We start from the raw sequence: 24,219 nt of genomic DNA on the forward strand, positions 1-24,219 counted from the left end.
CAGTGGTCGAACTGCAGGTGTGGGGTTTACAGTGTCACCTTTCCAGTATGCTAATGACTTTTTCACTCACTATTGCTCCTCAACTGTAGGTGTTGGAACACCAACTGCTTAGTGCCATCCGAAAGGCACAGTCCTGGGATCCGCAGCTTCCAGTTGTCCCCTGCCAAGGCTTCTTGTGCGCTTCTGTGGATTGGTGTGTCCTGGCTTCTCCAAATAAACTGTGAACCATAAAGGAGACCACAAATGTGTGGCAGTCTTTCGCTCATACGTCTCAGGCCATATCCTGAAATGTGAGGATGCACTCCACTATCAGTGTGGTGCCCATCTCATGGTGGCCCACATCCTACTGAACGGCCCAAATTTGGCCATCTTATGGTGAAACCTTAAACTTGCTGACGTGCTACCTCTAGTGGTAGTAGATGACACCAAAGCAGCTGATTTGGTTTCACTTTTTACCCATGAAAGCAGTTTTTACTCCTTTGTAATGTAGGGCACATTAGCTTCATAGGCCACCTGAGGCATTTGAGAGGTATCCCATTGCCTGCTCCGACTACATGTCGAGTTGCGAGCAGGCACAAGGAAAAGGCTATTGCTTCGTTTTGCCTGTCTGTCATCTTTAAGGTGAATAGCAATCTATCCTTTCCACCATCACTTAACACTCCCAGGCTGAGATGCCATGGTCCATACATAAAACTCTCCCCTGACGTTTCGCCTTCGACTGCGGAGGACATCCTCCGAGGACAATCGGCAAACTGCAATGAGAGCGCGCGTGAGCGCCGTATATATAAGCCATCCAGGAGGCGCTGCTGTCAGTCAAGTGACGTCGGCTGTGCTAAGATCTCTGATATTCCCAACTTTCTCAATTGAAATTAATTGATTGTCACGCTGTTGCTGCAATGTTGACATCCATATCTTATCCAGCTTAATGCCTTTATCTACTCTATTAAAGTTATTGCAGTGTTTGGCAATCTCAATGGCCTCTCTGTACGTTCGCGCATAATAATGTGACATCTTTGCTATTGTTTCAGTTTACATATCACATTGCTGTTTTAATCTACTGAGAGTAGTAAATTGTGTAAAGTTCAATGAAGTGCTGCAACCTGATTTGAGATCTAGTTTATCCTTTTCTCATGTGAGAGTTATTTCGTTGCAGTCCATTATTATAATGCTTTAGTACTGCCCTTCAACAGAATGTGTGGCCAGATAGCACATAGCAAGCAAATGCTGTGTCTGGAAGCACTGTGGCTCATGATCAGCAGCCTTTCAGGGATATTCGTGTTTCCATGTATAGCTGCCTAGCATAGATATATAACCAGCCACTATATTTTCTATGACAAATATCGTGCAAATCAGTTGTCAACTGTAATGTGTAGTGGACATAACAGAATTGCAGTGATGCAGGTTTCTCAATCTTGTTTCAATGAAAAAGTAAATGGAGCATGATATGTGTAGTTATAAACTGTTCCTCTGACTATGTATGTGAAATATTTTATCTCTAAAAATACTGAGAAGTTCTCTGACAATTTTAATAATTCTTCTGGGCAAGAGACAGTTTGTTTGAATAGAAAGCAACAGGCTTACAAACGCCATCACGTTTCTATTGTCGGGCAGCTCCTGTGCTGAAGTTTGATGTTTCCACAAACAGTAGTTGAGCAAGTTATTAGTTCAACTTGGATTAAATTTTCCTCAGTTTTTCTTTTGTCATTCTTCTTACTTCTTTTCAGATTGTCATTTAGAAGAAGTTGATTATGTGCAGTTGGTTCTAGAAGACGATGACAGTTTATGTACCTGGGAAATGTTCGTAATTGCTTCATAGTTTTTGGCTGACGTGACTTTACAATGGCTGTTACTCTTTCCAAGTCCAGTTCGTTGTCTTCTGGTGTAATGATGTCATAAAAATGTATTTTCTGAGTATGAATGATAGACTTCCCAAGAATAATCCTCAGACCATATTTATTGAGATCAGATCAGCTGTTGCAAGTATTATACTTTCGAACTAGATGCAATATGAGTGTCATCAATGTAAGTAAAACATAAATATATTCCTTGCAGTATTTTGTTAATAAATCTGTGAAAGGTGCTAGGTGCGTTCTGTACTCGGTGGCATGAAATTAAATACAGGGTGATTATAATTTAAGTTACAGTTTCAAAATACTGTGAAAAAATAAAAAAAACTCTGCTTAGAATGTCATATTTGAATGGTATTTTATTGAAGAAGGGATACAATGCTGTGGAAACAAAAAAAAAAAAGAACTTAAAAGTTTACTAGTAGTTGCCACTGTAAGCGAGACAATACACATTGCCACTGTAAGCGAGACAATACACAGACAGTGTACATGGCAGTTCTGTTTGCATCCGAGATGCTCACATGGCTCTCTCAATGCAGAATCATGCACTGCTGGTAAAGCTGTTTTACAAGAACAATGTAATAGCTCTGCAGAAGGTCCGGACACTAAACAGTGTGAAAAGAGGCATTGTCCTGTTACTTAGGTAGTTACTGCTGAAACTTGTGAGAGTCTTCTGAACAAAGAAATGTCATTCCAATCCTTCAACAGTGTGGATGTGTGGGAAGGATCATGTTATGCAAGATGTCGTTTCTCTGCACATTACACAGCCAGTGTAGCAGCTGCTGCAGAGACATTTTGGAAATACTATAATTATTAGCCATCAGTTCGCTACAGCTTGGCCATCCAGATCACCTGATCTTAATCTATGTGGCTATTGGCTGTGTGGTTATCTGAACGATGCTGTGTTCGGTGCTCTGATTACAGAAGCAGCTGAATTTAAGATACACATTGTGCAACACATTCTGAATGTCACCCTGAGACACTCTGGTATGTTCTGGAACATGCTCTTTCTTGATTTCGACATGGGGCAGAAAACAGTGGGCAGTAATTTAACATGTCTTGCACCAATCTCATGACACTTAAAAACCGATTTCATTCTTGCATTTTATACAGTTTTTGGTCTGAGTAGGGGAACGTGGGGCACAGTGCAACAGAAGAGTTATTTTCTTAAAGTTAAATAACAGTATTGTTGTGAAAACACAGTTCTTTTGTTTAAGGATCCTTTAACAATCATTTAAAACTCACAGACTGAGTATAACTTTGAAATTGATGCATTTATTGAGAATATTATACAGAGTGTTCATTTTAACTGAAGACATTGAAATATCTCAAACTACAGATCGGATTAAAAAAATATATAATTCTAATTTGTTTGTCTCAGAGGGGCACATTCAACGATACCACACGCGACCCACCACCATACACTATGCGTGGGGAACTTTGAAATCATCATTGGGTGCCCCATTTTTTATTTCAGATTACGATTCTATGACAAAATCTACATACATTTTGTCTGAAGCGTTTTCTTTGCTGTAACCGAAGGAATAGAAATGGATATGCAATTGTAATTTATGACATGCTACCCAATGGCACTTGGGACTCCACCTCCATGCTGCGATAGTAGGACAAGCCAGAATTTCATACCTTCTCATTGGAAACCCCATTCACCACATTGTACTCTTCTGACATATCGAACGGGGGCCACTCGATGCTCCACTGTTTCTGTGTAGTGAACTGCAATGTGTCATAACAGGCAATACATTGCAACCAGAACTTGCGTATCATGCATACGTAGAACAGATGCGTATCATGCATACGTAGAACAGATTGAGGCTCTAAACATTATAATACTTGTGCAGTGTTTATTGCCTGCACATCTACCTACGATTTGGAGAACAGGCATGCAAATGGGCCATGAATGTTGCAACCACAGAAGAAAAAACTGAAATGATCCTAGTTTATGGAGAATATTAGGAGAAATGTTGAGGCTGCTGTAGCCTTGTATGCCGAGCATTTTCCATTATTGGAATGTAGAAAATCCCCACTGGTCACCGAAAGTTGACTATCAACGTCCCTGGTCAATTAACATGTGGTGTGACATCATGGGGAACAAACTCATTTATCAATAGCATTTGAATGGCCACAAATATTGACGTTTTTGGGCACAGGAACTACCTGTACCACTGTTGAATGTTGCCCTGGTCGTTCAACAACGTATGTGGTTTCAGCATGACAGTTGCCCAGTGCATTACACAACTGAAGCACAGGAGTATTTACACTGATCAGTGGATCGGCCAAGATGGCCCTTTTAATTGCGCTGCTAGGTTGCCGGATTTTTTTTTTTTTTTGTGGGGATATTTAAAAGACAAGGTGTAGCAGCAAGTGCCAACAAGCCATGAAGACATAATCAGTCGTACCTGAAATGCCTGTGCTGACATTACCACAGATATGCTTTTGTTCTGTGTATGGTCATTTGAAAAGTGGATCACTAAGTGTTTTGAAGTTAATGGTACTATGTTTTAATACTTATTCTAAATGGAAAACTAGAGTAGTGTTCACCTCAAGCCAAGGCCACAGTGGCATGTTCGAGATGTCAGAGGAATAAAGTGTTGCGGATGGAGTTTCCAATTAAAAGTTGTTAAATACTGGCCCGTCCTACCCTGGCAGCGTGGAGGTGGGGTCCTACATGCCAACGGATAGTCAAAGACCTTTATGTAGCATGTTATAAATTACAATTATGAGGGCTATCCACAAAGTACATTACGTTTTGGAATTAAAAATAAATAAAGTATTGGAAATTTTTTTTTATTATATACAGATGAAAGCCACACTTAAATACTACTTTTCTACATAGTTGCCATTTAAATTAAGACACTTATGGTAGCGATGGACGAGCTTGGAAATTCTTTCATCGTAAAATTCGGCCGCCTGCGCCTTCAACCACGTGGTTACCTCTTCTTTTGGGACAGAAAAGGTGTGATTTTTGTGGATTTCCTGGAAAGAGGCACTACAATAAACTCTCAAAGGTATTGCCAAACTCTGCACAACCTTAGAAGAGGAATGCAAAAAAAAAACAAGCGCAGGGGAAAGTTGGGCTCAAAGATCTTGCTGATTCACGACAACGCCCGGGCCCACACGGCAAAAGCCACTCATGAAGTTCTCGAATCTTTTAAGTGGGAGTTGTTTCCTCATCCCCCGTACAGTCCCGACCTGGCACCGAGCGACTTCCACTTATTCCCAGCAATGAAGAAATGGTTGGCTATGCAGCGTTTTGATGATGACGCACAGCTTCACGTAGAGGTAACCACGTGGTTGAAGGCGCAGGCGGCCGAATTTTATGACAAAGGAATTTCCAAGCTCGTCCATCACTACGATAAGTGCCTTAATTTAAATGGCAACTATGTAGAAAAGTAGTATTTAAGTGTGGCTTTCATCTGTATATAATTAAAAAAAATTCCAATACTTTATTTATTTTTAATTCCAAAACGTAATGTACTTTGTGGATAGCCCTCGTATGCACCCATTTCTACCTGTCTGATTACAGTGCCATCTGGTGGCAAAACGAAGAAAATGCTTCAGACAAAATGTTTGTATATTTTGCCATAGAATTGTAGTCTACAGTAAAACATGGGAGTTCCCAATGAAGATTTCAAAGAAGTTGCACCCACCACCCATGCGTAGGTTGGCGGGGAGGGGAGAGATTGAGTGTGGTATCATTCCCATGTTAAACAAATTGGAATTATAATTTGTTTCATTTGGTGTGTAGCTTTCGAGGTATTCAATGTCTTCAGTTAAAGGGAACACCCTGTATATGAATGCAAACTATTACAGAGTCCTCCAGTGGGGCGATAGAGTGCAACACTTACTGGAGTACAGTGCAACAAGCATGTTGCCATAACTTATATTATTCAACACCATCAGAAAACTGGCTAGGTATAAATTAATACTTGGTTGGCCCACCGACTGCAGTCAGTTTTTGGCCTCACCATTCAGCCTCCTCCATCTTCTTCCATACAGTTTTGATGTGAAATCACTGCTGACATAACTGAGACTGAAAAATACCCAATATGATATGTAAAGTTGTGGAAGGGGTTACATCTACAGAAAAAAAATATTTTTTATGTATCTGAAAATGAAGGTCAGAGCCTCAGTGGTATACCTGTCCTTGTTCCCAGTCACAGAGAACAGGGCCAGGTGTCATTAATGCCACACATAGTAATGCAGAATTTCAAACAACAAATAAAAACCTCAAGTTTGGTTCCTGAAATGGAAAATTAATGAAACAACACATACAAAATTTCTAGGCAACTGGATGGACTATCAGTTAAGAGGGAATCAGAAAATTGGCCAGCTGCTCAAGATAAATAGCTCTGCTTTCTTTGCACTGACAGCCATTTTGCACTTTGTTGACAGACAAATAATACTGTTGTCATATTTTGCACATTTCTGTTCTATAAACTCCTGTGGTATAATCTTCTGGTGGTATGCTGCAGACGTTGAAAAAGTTTTCAAACTTCAAAATCGAACACTGAGTATAAAATAAAGGGTGTTTATAAATGAATATCAGGGTTTTTAACGCTTTATAATATTTATCACATTCAGCTTACAGTTATAAATGACATGTCAAATGAAAGAGCAACCCAAACAGTTGTGTTTGGCACCAGTGAGGCACCACCTCACTGACATAGCGAAGTACATGATTGGTTGAACTTCACTGTACCCAAGTGCTGGATGGGCCACAAGGGGCCCAATGACAGGGCTTGCTTTGCATGGCCTCCACGTTCACTCGACCGAACGCCATGTGATTTTTTCCTTTGGGGCTTCATCAAGGATCGTTTGTACGTGTCTCCACTAACAGCAGACCTCCCTGAACTAAGAAACTGGATTGAAGCAGCTATTGATATAATCACTGAAGACACACTTATCAATGTTTGGGAAGAACACAGCTATAGACTTGATGTGTGCCATGTGGCAAATGGTGCTCACATTGAACATTTATAAGGTTCTTGGTAAAACTGTTTGAGTTGCTATTTCATTTGACATATCATTTATAACTATAAGTTTAATATAATAAATATTATAAAGTGTTAAAACCCTGATATTCATTTATAATCACTCTGTATATACAGAAACGGGATGTTGGTATAATTATTGATTAGGAGTCATCTTGGTGCAAAGTTGTGGTTACCCAAGTTGGCACAAAGGGATTTTTATGTATGTTAGGAGTATTTAGCATATCCACCATAGAATGCAAAAAAATTACACACTGTTAAGAATCAGGTAATGACTTTGGGATGTTTAGGCTATCTACCATGAAACATAAATTTGTTGATATCACTGCACTTTATTCGCTATTTATACATTATTCTTCGGACCACAAAAACATGGCACATCACGCACACACAAAGCAGCAAGGAACTCGCACATCACCATTGAAAAAATATGTCATTTCACTTTTAGTCCTCTATGGTCAATTATTAACTAGTGTCCATTACACGTATACGATGACCGCGCGCGCACACACACACACACACACACACACACACACACACACACACACACACACACACACACACACACACACACACACACTCTCTCTCTCTCTCTCTATACCAGTTATTAGGGTTTCTTCCAGTTCCATTCACATATGGAGCATGAGAAGAATTGTTTGAATGCCTCTGTGTGTGCAGTAATTATTCTAATCTTATCCTCGTGATACCTATGTGATTGATAATTAGGGAGTTGTATGGTGCTGTCAATTAAAGCCAGTTCTTGAAACTCATTAATAGACTTCCTTAGTTTACATTTGTCTTTGAGTCTTCCAGTTCAATTCCTTCAGTATCTCTGTGACAGTCTCCCACAGGTCAAACAAACCTGTGACTATTCATGTTACCTTCTCTATATACATTCTATATCCCCTGCTAGTCATATTTAGTATGGGTCCCACACAACTGAGCAATATTCTAGAACTGGTTGCACAAGTGATTTGTTAGCAATCTCCTTTGTACTCTGATAGCACTTTCCCAGTATTCTATCAGTAAACCGAAGTCCACCATCAGCTTTACCCACAATTGAGTCTGATCATTACATTTTATATCCCTACAAAGTGTCATACCTATGTATTTGTATGAATTGGCTGATTCCAATAGTGGCTCATTGATATTATAGTCACATGATACTATGTTTTTTCGTTTTGTGAAGTGCACAATTTTACGCTTTTGAATATTTAAAGCAAGTTGCCAATTTTTATACCACTTTGAAATCATATCAAGATATGACTGAATGTTTTTGCAGTGTCTTTCAGGTAGTTCTTCATTATAGATAAGTTTGAGGTGACTATTAATATTGTCTGCAACATCATTGACAAGCAGCATGAACAGGAAGGGTCCCAACACACTTCCCTGGGGGCACACCTGAAGTTACTTCTACATCTGATGATGAGTCTCCATCCAAGATAACATGCAGTGGCCTCCCTATCAAGAAGTCCTCAATCCAGTTACAAATTTCACTTGATACCCCACATGATCATACTTCTGAGAATAAGCTTAGGTGTGGTATTGGGCCAAATTGTTTTTGGAAATCAAGAAATACTGCATCTACCTCAGTATTTCAATATGTCGTGTGAGAAAAGTGTGGGTTAAGTTTCAGATGAGCAATGTTTATGGAGGTCATTCTGTTCAAGATACCTCACTACGTTTGAGCTAAGAATATGTTCTAAGATTATACAATAAATCCACGTCAAGAATATTGGCCAATAGTTTTAGTTTTGTGGATCACTCCTGCTACCCTTCTTGTAGATAAGTGAGATCTGTGCTTTCTCCAAGAAATTGGGCATGGTTTTTTGTTTCATGGATCTACATTGTAGTGGCTAGCTCAGTTGCAAATTCAGTACAGAATGTGATATGGATTCCGTTGGGGCCTGGAGCTTTGTTAAATTTAACGATTTCAGTTGTTTCTCAACACCAGTAACATTAATGCTTATTTCATTCATCTTGTAAGTGGTACAAGGATTAAGTAGGGTCAGTTCTCTTGGGTTTTCCTTTGTAAAGGAACATTTGAAAATGGAGTCAAGCATTTCAGCTTTTGCTTTGCTACCCTCATTTTCAGTTCCTATTTCATTCGCTAGGGAGTTGGTACTAACTTTGATGCGACAGACAGTACATACCAGACCAGAATTTCTTTGAGTTTCGTAAAACATCATTTGACATGATTTTGCTATGGTAGTCACTGGAGATGATGCATATTGCACTCTTGACAGCCAAACGTGTTTCATTCAGCATATCTCTATCTCTAGCTCTACGCTTTGTTTTACACATATTCTGCAGTAAACTCTTTTTCTTTAGAAGTTTCTTTATAGTGACTGTATACCACGAAGGGTCCCTGTTCCATTTGGTACATACACTGGCCAAAACATTATGACCACCTGCATAACAGCTTGTTTGTCCGTCTTTGTAACGAAATACATCACTGATCCTGCATATCAGGGATCCGACACTTTGTGGGTAGGTTTGTGGAGGTATGTGGCATTAGATGTATACGCACAGATCATGTAACTCTCGTAAATAATGAGCCACTGACCTGCATATGAGGTGATGGCACCTGATAGTGACCCAGATCGGTTCCATAGGATTTACATCAAGCGAATTTCGTCGCCAAGTCATCAATTCACTATATCGCTACCACCAGCCTGCATTCGTGGTACACTGCATGTTTCAAGCTGCCGTTCACCTCAATGATGTGTTTGTAGAGATGACCAGCGGCCTAGTGTAGCAAAAATATGATTCACCCAAAGAGCAGACACACATCCATTCATCAACAGTTGAATCCCAGTGTTCCTGTGCCCACTGCAATCATAACTGACGATTTTGTCAAGTCAACATAGGAACGCAGGGGTGATCTGCTGCTGAGTTCCATGTTCAACAATGTGCGATGAACGATCTGCTCCGAAATAATTGTGTGTGCAACAGCATTGTGCTTTTTCAGCAGAGACGTCACGGTTCACCATCTATCCTCCTTTGAAGAGCAGACAAGCGTCTGAACCCCATGTTCTGTGAAGAGTTGTGGACTTCCAAATAATTAACGCCTAGTGGTAATTTCACTGTCCTACCTCTATCCACAGATGTCCTCAGCTCGTGGTCTAGTAGCCAGCATTGCTGCCTCTGGATCAAGGGGTCCTGGGTTTGATTCCTGGCTGGGTTGGGGATTTTCTCTGCCTAGGGACTGGGTGTTTTGTGTTGTCCTCATAACCACCATCACCACCATCATTTGTGACAGTGACTAGACTGGATTGTGTAACAATTGGGTTATGTAAACATTTGGACATTGTACAGGCGCTGATGACTGTGCAGTTGAGTGCCTCACAAACCAATCATCATCATCTATGTGTAGATGCTTGTGATAGGAGCACGTGAACATCCGACCAGCTATGCCATTTTTGAGGTAGTCTTCCACAGGCTCTATGTAATGAAAAAGTTTTTGTGTGAAGTAATCAAACAATGAAGTAAAAGCTCAGAAAACATGAGAAGATGAAATCCACTACAACAAAAAATGCAAGTGCTGTGAGAATAGGTTCACTATCACATGGGATATGCTGTTGTGAAGGAAAAGAAAACTAATGGGATTTACAACAAGAATAGGTAGATTTTAATAATTACTGTCAAGTGTTACTACTTAACTCGTTCTTTAAAGTACCAAAAAATCACTACTTCCCTCATTCTTTAAAGTACTGAAAAATATGATGTACACAAGAACCCTCACAACGCACTCTCGATATAGTATACTTAGTCACTCCCAATTCGTATATTTTTTAACCCATAAATAAAATTTAAATGACAGAGTATGGTGTTTTCTTTCACTTGGCAAAAGCACGATTGTGAAATTCGTAGTAATGTCCTAGAGAAGCTAACCTTTTATGGTATCAGAGGTATTGCTGTTAACTGTTTTTCATCTTGTCTACCTAAAAGCAGGCAGAGTGTAGCAAGGGACTGTTCACAATGAAATACCATCTTCGGAAAGGGGAATAATCACTACAGGATGTAGTGCTCCACATCGCTCTCTAAGAGTGATGAGCATCCTTGCGTATTCTTCAAGCCATGTTTCCTGAGGCATGAATCTCCTACGCGTCCATATCTCCACACACATAAGACAGCTTACATGTGGAAACACTCAATTTGCAAATTGTCATGCTAACTTACACGTAAGTTGAAAAGCGTTCTACTTTTGTGCACAATGTTGGTTCCCCTGCCATCACCTATGAACAGCAACTACAGGTAGGTTGATCTGCTGGGGAGAGCTTCGTTTCACCCGAACGAACTAAAGGAAGTGACGTCGAGATGACGTAGCCCAGCGTTCGCAAAGTATATCGATCAGCGACTACAAATCGAGCTGACGTAGTGGCGGGAGAAAATCGAGTTGACGTAAAAGTGGCGGGAGAGTCGTGTGTTTACAGGCTCAGTGCTGTAGAGTTCTGCTGCTGCGGTATGTTGCAAACTCCTGTTTCGGACACTTCTTCGAGTATGTCTACTGACCGTGTTGGAGACCGGGAAGTGGATGTGTTCGAGAGGTTAATGCGTTCATCGCTGAAAGATGTATGTATTGACAGAGAAGGCGACATTCATGGATTTTGCGAGACAGAAGAGGATGTTGTCCATCTTCTGAGCAACTTGCGCGTCAATGGCTACGCATACTCAGTTAGAAGAAGTGCTGCTAAACGTAAGTGAAAGGGTTCCTAATTTGTTTTTGTGTTCAGATGTAACATAATTACATAGTTGTTACACAGATGTATTCCATTTATATCCTTTGGCTGCGTTAAAATAAATGTAATTATAGTTATTTGTAGTAAATAACGTCGTTTGTAAATCAGATTTGTACATTTCTCGAGTTAAACATGTCTTGCATATTTTCATTCTCGCACTACGTACTGTTCAATCGAGTAAATCAGTCGTAGTAGGATGGGGAAGACAGCAAGCCAAGTAGCACACACGAAACAATCGCCAAATAACATTAATGGCTATGTAGCTAAAAATATAAATTTGCTTATGGGAATGGATAACTAAGAATGAAATTTCAAAAAGGACAACCATTGTCAAAGTTTATAGAATGTAGCCTACAAATAGAATTTGTTACTGTAGTGTGAAGGAAACAATTAGTTTTCTCCATATACATCAGAAATGAGAAATGTGGAGGAAAAAAAAAAACATGCACACATTAATAGAATGCCGTGAACAAAAGACATGTGGGAAGAAGAAATGAAAGAAATTGATTTTGGAAACATTTAAGACATGCAGGGATGTGTAGGTACTGATACTTTTTTTTAATTAAGTATTTGTAGCAGCATCAACGCACGAAATGCAAATCTTCCTGCCTCTACTCTGGCAAGATATTTTACAGTGTGTCCTAAACCTCACTGACCACAGGCGACTCTGTATTGTATATCTATTGATCATTTGGGTCATTGTTGCTGTACAGTTAGAGCAGCTTAATTTACAAAACTATCTACCCATTAATGAGTGAAAATACTGCAACTAAGTACTGACATCACTTCCATGCTGTTTGCTTTAGTGGTCAAAGACAACTACTTGTATCCAGTAGTGAACTATATCCATTCGTGTATGAATAAACTGATCTTGATTGTACTAGTTCATGACAAGGTAATTGGTTTTTGCACTAAATTCTGTTGGTTTTTCATAATGCTATCATACATATTTTACATAGGCCTGCTACATAAGTTCCCATGTACATCAGTGGCCTACCCCATATATGTGCAGTGACATGATTGTAGATTTAATTAACATTCTGTTTTTACCAGACAAGACAGGCTTCTTCTACAGCCACACAAAAGGAAACATACCAATAGAGTTTTTTGGCCCTGTTTCCTGTGTTGAAAGCTTAGTGAAAAGAGAATGTAGTCTTGGCCCGTTATATCATAAAAAGGAGACTCCTGTTGCAGATCATCTGGTAAGTAAAATAAAGATCTAAGTAGCAATTACATATATTTTCAATCAAAAAGGAATAGTTACAGGGACTTATAAAATTTTGTTAATTTTATACATAAAGGTGGACCATGTTAACCCAAAGAAGAGAAAAGTTCTCATGGACACACAAAAGAAAGGCTGTCCAGCAACATTGGATGTTAAGTGTGTCAGGATATTCCCCCGTTATGCGATAAACTCGGCAACAGACAGTTAAAAAAAAAGTGAGTATCCAACTGAGTAATGTGTGTAGATATATTAGCCTGATAAGTTACATGTATGTCATTTGGCTAGCTCTTGTATGTAAATATTTGTAACTCATTGATAAATTTGTAATGTATTAAAGGTTACTGAGAAACTGAAACTCGACTTGGAGTCGACACAGGTACCAAAAAGTTATCTGCGATATTATGTGGCTGCCTCCCAAGCAAGCCGCAATAATCATGGCATTGAATGTGTGAAAACGATTGGACACATACACCCTTTGCTTTCAAAAGAGATCAGGGATATAGTTACAAAGGGGACGAACTCAGTTCGGATAATTAAGTTAGAACTGGAGAGATTTGTGGAAAAAAATTTCACTGGGGAAAACAGACCAGATCGGATGAACATAATGTTTTACCCAACAGATAGTACAATTTATAGCCATATGTATCGGGCTCTGTTTGATTTGAAGAAAACTGTTATTGACCAAGATGCATTAAGGAATCAAATTAATGGGTGGGAAAAGGAATCGAAGGCTGAGATATTTTTTTCAGGCCGTTTACAGATGACGATGGAGAAATGCAGCCATTGCTTTTTTGTTACCAGCACAAGTGGCAAAGGGAACTTTTGAAAAAGTATGGTAGGGTATGTTTGCTTGATGCAACATACAAGACAACGAGGTACGACATTCCATTATTTTTCTTGGTAGTGAAAGCTAATGTATGCTATTTAGTAGTTGGGATATTCTTCATTCAAGTAGAAAACACTGCTTCAATTAAAGAGGCTCTAGAAATTTTCAAGGCATGGAACCCAGACTGGAATCCAGTTTTATGGGTTACAGATTTCTCTGAGCCTGAGATCGAGCAATTGAAGGAACATTTCCAATGTCAAGGGTTTATCTTTGTTTATTTCATCGAAAGCAAGCCTGGCAATGGTGGCTTAGCAAAAAGAACAATTTAGACATACCGGGTGATAGTGAGCAAATCATGAAGCTGTGGGAAGGAATTGCTGAGTCACCATCTGAAGAACAATTCTTAACTGCAAAACAAAACCTTCAATCTCATGAATTGTTAACTAGAAATTCTGGTGCACTTGATTATTTTAATAAGCAATGGCTTTCAGTATCTGAAAGGTGTGTGAAGGCCTATGAGGACAAGGAGAATTTCTTCGCCAATATAACTACTACTAATGGTGTTGAATCACTAAATAAAAGAGTGAAGCATTTTTTTCTTAGACATTCAGCAGATAAAACATTGACAGGTGTTGTTAAAGTTTTAATAAATGATTTCCTCCCTAGCCTGTTTAAAATATATTGTCTGAAGAATTCAGCTGTGAAATCTTACAGCAGAGAGATTCCTCACTTCTTGCATAACAAGTCACACGAATTTGTGAATCACGTAATGAAAAGATATTCTTCAGCGCAAACTGAACTTACTGAAAGCTCAGTGAGAGAAATGGGTGAGGGATTATTTTGTGTAGAAAGTGTCGAGGCCAAGGATTGTTACTATGTGGTGAATTTTGCAAAGCCTAATTGCACATGTGAAGACTTCCAAAGATGGAAATATCCATGCAAACATTTCTGCGCAATTTTCATTTATTACCCTGGCTGGGACTTTCATAAGTTGAATGACAGTTACAAGAACAGCCCTTTCATTTGTCTCGATGAGACCTTTGGGTTTGGCTCAAGCAGCAGTTGGTCTGAACCTGCCAGCCCTGTATTACAAAGTTCGGAGGATACCAGCAGTGAGGAGGCAGTAAACCAAGGCAGTGACAATCCCAGAAGCTCAACTTCATCAGAGGAGCAAGATGCACGGGAATTAGCAAGGCAGGTCATAAACCTGACCTACAACTGTAAAAACAGAGAAGCAATTGCTAGAACGCTGAAGAGGCTTCGAGAATGTGTGGACGATTTAACATCGTCAAACCCACAAGCTGGTGGTCTTCCATTATCAGGATCATAAAAGCTGTGTGTGTGTGTGTGTGTGTGTGTGTGTGTGTGTGTGTGTGTGTGTTTGCTTTGATAATGTTTTGTGAGGGAAATTCAGCTTCTTGGTGTACCACATACTGCCCAAGTCTCGTAATAACACTGTATGAAAATGGATGGAAGGTGTAAGATAACATGCTTTGCTTGAACAGCTGCAATGTGAAGTATCCTACCTCTCTGCTGAAGCAAATTTAGCTCCAAGAATATGTAAGTCAAAATAAATTTATTGTGCATACATTTTCTAAAACTAATGTACTAAAACTATAATCATTGAAAGAACTACTTACTTGCATTGATGCCCATACCAATCACCCTGGACTAAAAGAGGAACATAAATAAAATACAAAATACAGCTCAGCCCTCTGAATCAGTTAGGCATGAACATAGCAAGACAGCCAGTAATATTTATTTAAATTTAATAAACCAGTTGCTGAAGTCAATTTGATTTTATATAATTGGTGCTAAAATCTAGGTCAGGGCCAGTGATAGTCAAAATGGTGCTTATCCACTGCTCATTGGTTGGTGAGCGACAGTTATGCGTAGCCAGAAGAATGATTCTTTGACATATTCAATGAGAGACAAGAACAGACACAATATACTTCTAGCGCTGAAATTGTAAAGCATTTTTATGTTTTCTGTTTTTCATTGTATTCATGAGTTTTGAGAAATATTTTGTGATAAGGGGCGCAAGCTATAAATTACTGATTTCAGTGATTGTTCTGCATCATGATGTCATCTGCTTGTGTATATCTCATGGATTAATTGCAGAGACATGAAAATGTCAGATGTGATGGTGAAATGACTCTTAAAGAGTAAGTGGGTGGAATCGTCTGGAAGTGCAGCATAAGCCTCCACTTTGAGTAACAAGATCATTTTTAATTCCATCATGGAAGAAGGTAGGTGGATCAGTATTCATTGATAGTTGCACGTGTGCTATATTAAAAAGCACCGTTCCACCTACAGTCTTCCATGATTTAAGTAAAAACATTGATCCACTTACTCATTGTTCTTGTGTACATTGATTGCATACCAACTCAAGAGGAGAAAAATATTTCACTACTTTCTCGAATACACCTTGGGTTGTGACACTGAACTCAGTTTTCAGATGCTAGCACAGTTTAAATAGCTGTGACTCAAACAGGGAGCAGTTAAATATATGATTCTTGTTTACAACAATGTTTCATCCTTTCTTTCAAATGTATTACATTGAAACATGTAGTCTGCCTACTGCTATCTCATTGGCTGTATAACACAGCTGACACACCCTCTTTTGTTCCATTATACTTCACAAGAAGTGCTGAAAACATTCCTGCGCGAAAGGTATAAGTACGCCACTGGCCCTGTTCTAGATTTTTCACAATAGTTGGTTCAGAACTTGGGCTGCTTCCACATAACACCCATTGTCTAGTCTGCACAAGTGCCAGCTGCCCCTTCCTCCTCTTAGTTTGTCCTACCTTACCAAAAACTTTTCCTGTTCTAATAATATGTGGCTTATAAATCTTCCTGTAAGCAAATTCTTTCTCTCTCTGCCCCCATTCCCTCCACCTTACCTCTCGTACAGTTTTTCCCCCTTTCACTACATATTACTATAATTACTGAAAGGTAGAGGCACCTGGGATGACACAATCTACATGGTTCTTGTACTGTACTATGGGGTACAATTTTAGATCTTTTCGCTTAAAAGTTTTATTGTTCCACTGTTGTGGAATTTGCTGTATGCAGTCTGGTGGTGGTCAGATGAAAGGAGCTCTTGTCTTAAGTAGCTAATGCCTCATCACGTGCATGAATGGACTAAATGTTGTTGTACAGTTACTCTGACACACAATTGGCTGTTATATACAATTCCCAAAGATTATTCAATTATTCTACCTATATGTGTATACATATACGAATTTCTGAGGCTCTGGTCTGTAGATCCATTAATCACTAAAGTATTGCTATTTTCATTGGTAGTATCATTCCAGTAGCTACTTATCCCCCTGCTTGCCAATCTTCTTGAGAGATCAACACACACTCCTTGAGCTACTCCTAATTTGTTATCCTGCCCCTTTAATTTCTAACAGTGAGATGGTATAGAGCCTCACCTATTTGGAAAGATTTACCTCAGTAGCTCTGACATTTTCATTGACCTATGAAGTGCAGGGATAGGTACGTAAAAAATGGAGACATTAATGTGTTGCATGATACCACTCATTCTGTGTGCAACTCCTAATATTTTATCAACTCATTGTATAGAGTATAGGGGTGCTTGGTAAAAGTCATGTCACGCAGTGTTAGATTTTTTTTCCATAGTGAAATTTTAATGACATGTGTTACATCTGCAATTACTTCTGTAAAACAACTTGTTAAGACTACCAACCATGAGGTGAAAGCAACCTTGCAGATAGAGTAAACAATTTAGACAGTGTTGCAAGAGGATCTTTGATGGTTGATAATTAAAGACAATGGGTTAAGCCCTTAGTCACTGCTGATAAACGTATCCTGTAAATTGTAATTTACTACAATGAAATTTGTATGTCATGGCAGGCAGTGTTCTACACTTTGCTAAAGACGAACTGACATGCTGCTGCTAATTCCAGATTCACACAGTATGTTTGACATTCACTATCCAAAAAGTAGAAATTGTCTGTTGAAGATCAGCTTTAATTGAGGACTTACCAATTGTGGCAGACTTAATGAAGTAGAATATTAACATTACAAAAAGGATACAAAATGTTCTCACAAATTGGTACAATGAAAAGATTGATAACTCTTAGCTTACAGCCCAAAGGACTTCATCTGAAATAGAAAATTACACACCCATGACCAATGTCTCTCACTACTGTGGCCAGAATGTGTGTCTAATTTGTATTTCAGATGAAGGAGCTTTGGCTGAAAGCCAAGATGGATAAGTGTAAAATTGTTATTCCATCCTGGGCTTTGCGTTGTTATAATATTACCATTCTTAGACATGTTATGTGTACTCTGCATCAAGTAGAATGAATCTGTACTATTTACCACAGTTACTCAGTGTACATACAGATTATTATATTGCATAGGAAATTTTTCTCAACACCTTGTCAGTCATATATAGATTGCAGTAGTGATAGGTAAGAATTGCAATCTGTCTTTTATTTTAAAGCTGTGGGTGGTGTGCGAGTTATCCCCTTTTGCAGTTAAACGTGTTACATATGCTTCATCATTAAATATGTTAAATATGTATTGTTTACCCTTTTTTTGCTTACTACATTATTTCACGGTTCACAGGTACTCTGTGTTCTTGTGCCACATTTAATAGCAGCATTCAGATCAGCTTTTTTGGTTCTTTTGTATTGCATGGGAGCAATGGACAAGCCACAAGCAAAATTTACAAAAGAGTTGCAGTTGCAGATCACCTTGGCAACATCAAGGTATGTCAGTATCTGCATTGATTTATGATTAAAATCACTTGCAGGCCAAGTTATTTTAAAGTTAATCATTGTATTCCCATTCAGGTGACACAGCTGTCTTCTCCCAGCAGCGAGAGGCAATGTTGTGATCATTCCTCTGAACCTCCTTCTCTCGTGGAAAGTGTAATTGATACACAATGCATACCCAGGTGCGGTAGTCCCTACCGTTACAAATAAGGTTGCAGTGGCACATTACCTGGTTGTGTATCATCAAGGTGCGTAATGTGATAACATTTATTTACATGAATTCTTATTACAAGGCAATTTTTTTCAATTAATTTTGCTTTCTGCACTTAGTCAAGACCGTATCAGTCCAAGGAAAAATATAATGAACACAAATGAGTGCTCAGCTACAGTTTCAGACAAATGGCTGAATTTTCCAGGTTTTCTGTACAGTGAACAAATTACCACATGGAGACAAAAGTGAGTATAGTATCTGATTCTGAATTATATTTCTAGGAGCATGTTATTTTACCACTTCACTGTACATGGTTTGACAATTTCGTATTGTTACAGGTTGCTGCAGAAGTGGCCTTGGTGTTCAAGTAAGACAGAAAGGCAAATTTCAGATTTTTTTTTTTTTTTTTTATTACATCATCCTCAGGATAAGCTGTACCTAGTGCACACATTCTCAAAGTCTGTTAATGTTTATAGTGCTGTAGGTCAGGTTTATAACCAGCCTAGCTAACTGCCTTTCATCTTGTTCCTCTGATGAAGTTGAGTTTCTGGGATTGGCACTGCCTTGGTTTACTGCCGCCTCACTGCTGGTATCCTCTGAACTTTATAATACAGGACTGGCAGGTTCAGACCAACTGCTGCTTGAGCCAAACCCAAAGGTCCCATCGAGACAAATGAAAGGGCTGTTCTTGTAACTGTCATTCAACTTATGAAAGTCCCAGCCAGGGTAATAAATGAAAATTGCGCAGAAATGTTTGCATGGAAGTATTCACATGTGCAATTAGGCTTTGCAGAATTCACCGCATAGTAACAATCCTTGGCCTCAGCACATTCTACACAAAATAATCCCTCACCCATTTATTTCACTGAGCTTTCAGTAAGTCCAGTTTGCGCTGAAGAATATCTTTTCATTACGTGATTCACAAATTCGTGTGGCTTGTTATGCAAGAAGTGAGGAATCTCTCTGCTGTAAGATTTCACAGCTGAATTCTTCAGACAATATTTTTTAAACAGGCTAGGGAGGAAATCATTTATTAAAACTTTAACAACACCTGTCAATGTTATACCTGCTGTGAATGTCTAAGAAAAAATGTTTCACTCTTTTATTTAGTGATTCAACACCATTAGTAGTAGTTATATTGGCGAAGAAATTCTCCTTGTCCTCATAGGCCTTCACCCACCTTTCAGACACTGAAAGCCATTGCTTATTAAAATAAAGTGCACCAGAATTTCTAGTTAATAATTCATGAGATTGAAGGTTTGCTCACTATATCCCGGTACATCTAAATTGTTCTTTTTGCTAAGCCACCATTGCCAGGCTTGCTTTCGATGAAATAAACAAAGATAAACCCTTGACATTGGAAATGTTCCTTTAATTGCCCATATCTCAGGCTCAGAGAAATCTGTAACCCATAAAACTGGATTCCAATCTGGGTTCCATGCCTTGAAAATTTCTAGAGCCTCTTTAATTGAAGCAGTGTTTTCTACTTGAATGAAGAATATCCCACCTACTAAATAGCATACATTAGCTCTCACTACCAAGAAAAATAATGGAATGTCATACTTCGTTGTCTTGTATGTTGCATCAGGCAAACATACCCTAAACCCTACCATACCTTTTCAAAAGTTCCCTTTGCCACTTGTGCTGGTAACAAAAAAGCAATGGCTGTACTTTTCCATTGTCATCTGTAAACGGTCTGAAAAAAAATCTCTCAGCCTTCGATTCTGTTTCCCACCCATTAATTTGATTCCTTAATGCATCTTGGTCAATAACAGTTTTCTTCAAATCAAACAGAGCCCGATACATATGGCTATAAATTGTACTATCTGTTGGGTGTAACATTACGTTCATCCGATTTGGTCTGTTCCAACAACGCTAAAGTGCACAAACCCCGAAAGTGTTAACGAACAAACTTTACTTAGGTTTTATTTGCAGCAAGTGTGTTTCTGTATTGCATCCTGGTCACTCACTGATTTCCTTACAACAAATAAGCTCTGAGCACATGGGTGTATGTTGTTTAATCTGTGTGGTAAAACAATATTTGAGTAAAGGTTTTTCATTTATGAAACAGTATCAACTCAAAAAACTTATGTACACTGCTCATAATTTGTTGTGTAGTCAGAATACACATGTTGGAATGAATAAATTCAATTATGTAATTATCATTTCCTTTGGCAATGAATCATATGAGCTAAACGTGACATTAGAGGGAATAGCAATTTTCAAATCATATTTTTCAGTGCATACTCTTGTGTGTGTGCATTGTTCCTTTAAGCTTACACACAATCTGTTGTTCAAAATGACTAGTTGTTAGTGTTTTTAAAATGTGTATACTATTGTACATGTCAGCGTATTTTATGTTTTGCATTTATGTAAGCACAAATGGACTATGTATGTGTATTGGACATATGAAGAAATGTCATTGTGTAATTATCCTTTTTGAGTGAAAACTAAACTCCATGTATTTCCTATTACAGATAATAAAACAATGTGGTATCAATAATTATGAAGTTTTCTTAATCATTTGCAATTACCCACTAGAATCCACAGATATGAAAGTAAAGTAGTTTGATTATGGTGCCTGAAAAATGTAACCAACCTAACAAACTTACAGTTTTTAGGTTTATTTACTTCACAAGAGGATTAGAACTTTAAAAATGGCATATACAGAGCCTACTACAGGGAAATTTCTACACCTGGTATTGTCCTGCCCTTTCCTTTTGTATTTCTGGAGACTCTTGCTCACCAGGTAGACAGTAATTCAGTATGGCGTTTTTTGGGGACAATAACTTAAGGCTACTAATTCTGAATGTTATTAGAAATGTTGTTAGCCCGGCAAAACTTGCTACCATTCTATCAAATAATTCATGGTTGTGAGTTTGTTGTAAATCTATGATAGGTATGTTTCAAGTTGTAAATAAACTGTCCTGAGTATCACTGTTACAACTTCAGAAATAATGATTCTAAAATTCATCTATTTTACTTTTGTAGTTCACGATCTTTTATATCCAATTTGCCATTTTTTACAACAAATCGTGATCTGTCTTGTATGTTATGAGATATATTACATTTCAAATTGTAGATACCACAAGCACTTCAGTTTCATCGTTGGCCACTAATGTTTTCCTGTGTAACATTGGCACCAATGTGGTAAGGGTTATAAAAAAAAGTCTGCAACGTTTTGATTGTGGTACTTCATATTATTTTAAATAATATTTTCCTTCACTATTGAAGCCAGAACAGAAAGTAAACAAAAATCTATATAAGTGGGCCTGCTTGGCTTCATATCTCATTACCTGAAAGAACCAAAATGGAAATCCTTTAACACAAGACGGTGTTAACAGAATTCTCACTGTAAATGTTGCATTTCACCCTCAGGAAGTACTATGGTGGGTTATTGGTCTGAGAGATGATATAAATGTTGCTCTAGCACTATTATAAGCAGAAAGCACTCCATAGATTTAATAAGCCTCCACTACACACAATGTGCAATGGAACAAGTGGTTTGCGTACCTGACTAATGGAACATGCTCCCATTCAACCAGAGTTAAACTTTATCACTTATCTCTCTGTACTGACTAGGTAATTACTGTACAAAATTTCACAAACTGAAGATATATTACATTTTTTAAACAATGTAACCATTGCAACTGGTTAAAACACTGAAGTTTAACACACAGACTGGCACACACTTATCGATGGATATTTCACTGCCAGGCACACAGTGCTAGGTGCTAGGCTCTGCTGTGGCCTCAAGTAGCTACGTAGTGTCAGGCATCTAGTGCTACTGTGGCTGCCTGCAGCCACATGGCAGGTGTTCAAGAAATAAAAAAGTATTTCTTATTGAAGATATAATGGAAAATCTCATTTAAAAATGTGTCCAGTAATAGAGCTGGCATCCCCTTGCCGAAAAGCACAAAACAAACCTATTCATTGGGTGCTTCAGCAACACAATGGAGTGTGCAGACAACGGTCATTTGCTGTGCTTCTCATAATACACCATGGGATGCTACACGGACACAATCATGTAGCCCATTATTGTAGCCTGGATGTGCAATTATTGTGTGCAAACATGTATAGATGTAAAAAAAATTAACAAATGATGGCACTCTAGCAATTTTAGGCCTGTACACAGATGAAAATCGATGGTATGCTGGTAAGAGCTGGCAGTTTATGAATCACACATATCTGTACAGTACATGTATGGTTAAGAAACATACCTGCTACACCTAGTACTAAAAGAGAAATAATGTTGTGGGGAGTTTTTAACGTATGTTATTTAACTGAAAGTGCTAAGAAAGACCTTAGTTCAGTGTTTTTGCAGTTTAGAACCAGTTAGAGAGGTACAGTGAAAAATCTGTAACCATAAACTCTAGCTTATGACAGTCTCCTGTATATAGAGTACTGACAGTTTAATATTAAACAGGCATAGATGAGTTTTCATCACAATTTCAAGAGGTATTTCCACAATCACCAAAAAATTGCCAATCTTCATAAATGATGGATTAAGGAAAACAATCGTTAATGCAAAAAAGGAGCTTAATATTACTATTTCAGTATCTAAGATGACAAAATTATTTGCTTCAAATTGTAGCAATCGTTAGTATTTCAAAAGGAAACTGATGCCTGAAAAATAATGAAAACTTCTTTGGAAACACAGCAGAGAAGCCCAGCACCATGAAAGTCTGTCCTCCCCTACCCTGGCCATTGCTGTCTTTATCTGCATCCCTTCCTCCATGCCATTCTGTAGAAGTGTAGCTAGGAGCTTTGTCCATACGGGCTTTTGGTTCCCTCATCTCCATGAACATGCAAATATGGTCAACGGCTTAGGATAAAGAGTATTCTGTGCACCCACTGTTTACTGTTACCCTTAATCTTGGTACAGTGCTTGCCAGTGTCTCATGCTAACAGTTATCAAACATAATTTTAATCACAATAAATAAAACAGAGAATGATTGACACCAGACTGAATTGGACATTTGATATTCTACTACATTTGTAGAGGAGACCAAGCTCTGCGACTTTTGCTTTCATGCCACGAAGTTGACTATGGTTTTATGCCATCGAAAAATAAAGGTCCTCAGTGTCCTAGCACAAAATACTCCGTCACAAGTGTGGCTAAAACGACTGCAAATAACCCTTCTAAGACTGAGGGAATGGCAATGAACAACATGTACTAAATTCTGTGGGGGTGCACAGAAAAAAACAATGTTGTCGCTCTATTAAAAGAGTCTCCAATATCAGTATCTGGATGCAAACAAATGAAACATACTTGTATGGGCTACCAAGCTATTTTCCAAATAAGCTAACTACTTTCCATTCAGTATTAGCATATGAGGATACATTCCAAATAGAGATGAGCAATTTATAAATGATACAGTACACAAAAAGAAATTCAGTGATGTAATTTTTTTAAACAATACAAATTGTTGCTGTTTACAAAATCCACCCTGCCCCTCAGGGTAAAAAAGGTTCAGAAGCTGCAAATATTATGCCAAGCAAATCAGTTACCTCAATATTTAGATTGCGAATTATGTTTAATCTCCTACTACCACTCAGGTAGCCATATATTATTTTCACTTTTTATTAACACATTATTGCACACTAT

General features: G+C 38.4%; 1 long non-coding RNA gene across 1 annotated transcript; it reads left to right on the forward strand.

The window, feature by feature from the left end:
• The first annotated feature begins 11,311 nt into the window (after positions 1 to 11,311).
• Positions 11,312 to 21,079, forward strand: LOC124792513. Its single transcript, XR_007016576.1, has 7 exons — positions 11,312 to 11,558; positions 12,655 to 12,803; positions 12,903 to 13,041; positions 18,252 to 18,394; positions 18,479 to 18,648; positions 18,731 to 18,856; positions 18,950 to 21,079. It is a non-coding gene; the product is annotated as an uncharacterized LOC124792513 (long non-coding RNA).
• The last annotated feature ends 3,140 nt before the right edge of the window (positions 21,080 to 24,219 follow it).

Source organism: Schistocerca piceifrons, chromosome 1, assembly GCF_021461385.2.
Source record: "Schistocerca piceifrons isolate TAMUIC-IGC-003096 chromosome 1, iqSchPice1.1, whole genome shotgun sequence".
NCBI lineage: Eukaryota > Metazoa > Arthropoda > Insecta > Orthoptera > Acrididae > Schistocerca > Schistocerca piceifrons.